The following is a 4116-nucleotide window of genomic DNA, read 5'->3' as shown; positions in this document are numbered from 1 at the left end:
ATAGCTACTCAAAGAAATTTTGTTTGCTTGCACTTGAGTACTTGCACTTGCACACAACACTAATTCAGCAATTTTGTCTTCATTTTCAGTAGCGGAAGCAAGTTGTGCATGCTTTAACTTCTCTTCTCTTCTTCTATTTTGACCACTGAAACTTTAAACTGTTCCTCTCCTACTCTTCTCATAAGAAAATTTTCATACTCCTCTCCTTTACTCAAAACAAGGAGTACAAAATGAGGAGTACAATACAAATAAAAAAACGAAAACTTATCACAACAAGGAATTACACAAATGATCATACACATGAGGAGTTCAAATGACCATACAAATATATTTTTTCAAAACTTATCACAACAAGGAGGTACACGAAATGATCATAGTACAAATGTTGAGTTTACACAATTATCATAGCCACATCTCATACAAATGATCATAGCCACTTCTCATACAAATGATCATAGTCATATCTCATACTCCACACAAGCCTTTTGCAAACATGTCTCGAGGAGTTACATATACTCCACATAAGCCTCATCTCTAGGGTTTACATATACTCCACACAAACAAGGAGTTACACATACTCCACGCAAATAATCACAAACGTCTCAACAAGCAACTCCTCAAGCATCTCAACAAGCATCTCAACAAGCAACTCCTCAAGCATATCGACAAGCATCTCGACAAGCACATCCTCAAGCAACTCCTCAAGCATCTCGCCAAGCATCTCAACAAGCATCTCGACAAGCAACTCCTCAAGCATCTCAACAAGCATCTCGACAAGCAACTCCTCAAGCATCTCAACAAGCAACTCGACAAGCAACTTCTCAAGCATCTTAACAAGCAACTCTCTCCATTATCCCAAGATTGTGCAAGGCATTTGCATATACCTCTTGAGGGCATGTAAGTCTTGGAGGTAGCATCCCAATGTTCTCTAGCCTTTCCTTGTTCCCATGGGGTATTTTATACCCATTACCCCCTGCATGGTTCAAGATTTCAATCATGCAAGCTTGTAGAGATAGGAAAACTCTGTTCAGCTTGTAAACCTCATAGTTATTAAATTCATCTAGCACACCGTTGATAAGATCCTTAAGCGTTCTAGGGCTTAGACAATCTGTCAGTGATTGCAACGAGTTGAAGAACCCAAGGTCAAGGCCATTCAGATCAGGGCTATTGGCAGGTTGTTGAATTAGTCTGATATCGAGTCCAGTTCTTTCCACAGCCGCTATAAATTCTGGGTCGTTAGGCAAGATATGAGGTTTAGCGTTGTCTTGCTGTATATAGATAGTTTGCCCAGCATCATTCTCAGGCCAATATGCTTGTATTGCTGGCAGTAGGTTCTCTATCATGAACTCTCTCATTACTTGCCTGTTGACTTTTATAGACTTTGTCTCCAATGTTCCTCTGGGCCTGTTGTCGCTTCTCCTCTGAGCCGGAACTTCTTTCATAAACGGCCAAATTCCAATTTTGCCAGAGAAGGTCACATTTCCTTCATTATCCCACCTCGGCCTAGCAACAGCTGTCAAGAACATAACCTTTCCAATACAACTGCCGTTTTGCAGAGTTCTTGTAGGCTCTTCCTCCCCATACAACAGATAGTAGTTTCTTTTTTTCTTGGTCATATAGAACCATTTCTCGTCAATATGAATAATGTTGTGCATGGTCTTGAATTTTGGCCTTTCAGTTTGTGTTGTTGTCTCATCGAGCATTGACAAGCAAAATTTCATTCTATCCTTCTTGTTCTTTTCATTCAGAGCTGGCTTCAAGCAATTTGTGTGCCTCTTTATCAACTTCAGCATGAAATTCCGATGGAGTGTCGTAGGGCTGCACCCGAGTTGCCAAGCAAGTGACCTGATAGTAGACCTCTTGTTAAGTGGGATGGTAGGTATTTGATCTAGATTGATGTCTTTTGGCTTTCTTCCGCAGTTCCCTTTTCTCTCACTTAAAACATCCACCTCCTGACCGTTAGCAATTTGCTTCATTGCTTTCTTCCAAACTCTTTGTACATTCCATACACCCACTCCAAAGAAACTGGCAATCTTTTTCCTGTCATCTCTTTCGAATTTGCCCCCTCTACTCATGCAAAGTGTGTGCATTGCAACATAAGCAGCATACTTTTGCTTGTCATCGAGGCCATCCCTTTTTTTAACTGATTGCTCAACACCTGCACAAAGAAATACAACAAAGGAAAAATGATCAAATGATCAAAGGAAAAATGGTCAAATGAACATAAGCAAATGATCAAATGATGATATGATCATATCATCAAATGCTCAAATGATTATATCATCATATCATCAAATGATCAAATGATGATATGATCATATCATCAAATGCTCAAATGAGTATATCATCATATCATCAAACTGTATTCTGTAATTTAACTGATTTTTTTCTTCCATCATTAACTGAAAATTTCTGAAATGCCACTGTAGTTGTACCTGCATGTTGTACTCCTGCATCTTCATCCATTTGTACTCCTGCATCATCATCCATTTGTACTCCTGCATCATCACCATCCATTTCATCTTCTGCAGGTGGAGTGCAGTTGAGGTCTGGGACAACCATCTTCTGTTGCTTTCAGGTACTACTCTTGTGCTTGGAATATAACCTGTAATAAAGAGTAGGAGTAATTTTAATACTTGTGCTTCGAGTACAAACTGTAATAAAGTGCTTAGAGTACTTTTAACTGTAATAAAGTGTGAATGATATCAAACCATCCAGCGAGGATGATATCCATAAGAGTATAAAATACAATGTGTGGGCAAGTACCACCAATGGAAATAAGAAGCTTGATGTTGCTTATCAAGAAGCTTAGGCAAAGGGCTCTAGCTGCCCTGTATTCTTGTTTTTCTCAGTAAGGACGTTCTCAACACTTGCTATTGCTTTTATGAATGTTCAGTTTGATTTCCTTGGGCTAATTGAATCTCCTTTCTTACAAACTTTCAGGTGAATACAAGTGGACAGTTTGTTGGTGTTGCTGAAATGACTGGTCCTGTTGATTTTGAAAAAACTCTAGAGTACTGGCAACAAGACAAGTGGAATGGTTAATTCTCTGTCAAGTGGCACATTGTCAAGGATGTTCCCAACAACATTCTCAAGCACATCATCCTAGAGAACAACGAGGGCAAACTGGTCACAAACAGCTGTGACACACAGGATGTAAGTGTCGATGAATGTTTATTATTTTCTGGTTCTCTGACATCCCAGATAGGCCGTACCTTATTGTTCTATTTACTCCTTTTTGTCGACAATTCAGATCAACCTTGAGCAAGGTATTCATATGCTTAAGATATTCAAAGAGCATGTCAGCAAGACCTCTATCAGGTTCAAAGTTCCCAGATAGGCCGTTTCAGCATGCTTGTAGGAGATGCTGGTTCTGTAGCAGATGCCTTGTTTTTTATGCCGTTTTGATGCCAGATAGGCCGACATTACTCTTTTTTCCTCCATTCGGTTGCACCTACCATCTCAATATCATCATCCACTGCTTGCCTGGACCAACACCCAGCTACCATCTTATTTTGGGTTACTTTGCCTGCCTGGCTGCCATGATTGGTTGGATGGTGATGTTTGTATCAGGGAGTTTGTTGACAAGAGCTCCACACTGACTACTATCAGGTTCAAGGAGACTTGTTATCACAGTCACTGCTCGGATCCAGTTAGGTAAACAAAATTTGCTGGGAACTCCAGTGCATAACAAAATTTGCTGGGAGTATTCAGTTTACTGACAAAATTTGCTACAGTTTATGATCTGCTACTCCTATTATCTGAAATGCCACGGTTATGATTTGCTAGTCCTTTTGTTCAAATTACTTACTCCATCAGTACTCTATCACTTAAATCAAATTATTAGTTCAAACTTAGTGGTTTCTCTGAATTATTCTACCAAATTCAGTTATACTCTTGACTACACTTGAATCAGTACATCTCTTGAATCACTTGAGTTTTGTTTATGCTTGCAGTTTGTTTCCAGCGACAGCAGAGAGATGTACTCCAGCAGAGGATCAAATGATCAGAGAGAGGAGATGAACCTGCCCAGCAGCAGCCGAGCCCAGCAGCAGCCCCTGGACGTGGGAGAGGAGGAGCGCCTGCGCCTGGATGTAGTGGCCGGAGGTGGGTACG

General features: G+C 40.3%; 1 long non-coding RNA gene across 3 annotated transcripts; it reads left to right on the top strand.

Moving 5' to 3' along the window:
* Positions 1-2337: 2337 nt before the first annotated feature.
* Positions 2338-4045, top strand: LOC123080372 (uncharacterized). Of its 3 annotated transcripts, XR_006438351.1 has the most exons (4): positions 2338-2578; positions 2944-3156; positions 3254-3657; positions 3957-4045. It is a non-coding gene; the product is annotated as an uncharacterized lncRNA (long non-coding RNA). The 3 variants fall into 3 exon arrangements; XR_006438350.1 differs by lacking the exon at positions 3254-3657; XR_006438349.1 differs by having other exon boundaries at positions 3254-4045.
* The last annotated feature ends 71 nt before the right edge of the window (positions 4046-4116 follow it).

The sequence above is a fragment of the Triticum aestivum genome, chromosome 3D (assembly GCF_018294505.1).
Source record: "Triticum aestivum cultivar Chinese Spring chromosome 3D, IWGSC CS RefSeq v2.1, whole genome shotgun sequence".
NCBI classification, from domain to species: Eukaryota; Viridiplantae; Streptophyta; class Magnoliopsida; order Poales; family Poaceae; genus Triticum; species Triticum aestivum.
This window is presented reverse-complemented; position numbering and strand designations above follow the sequence as displayed.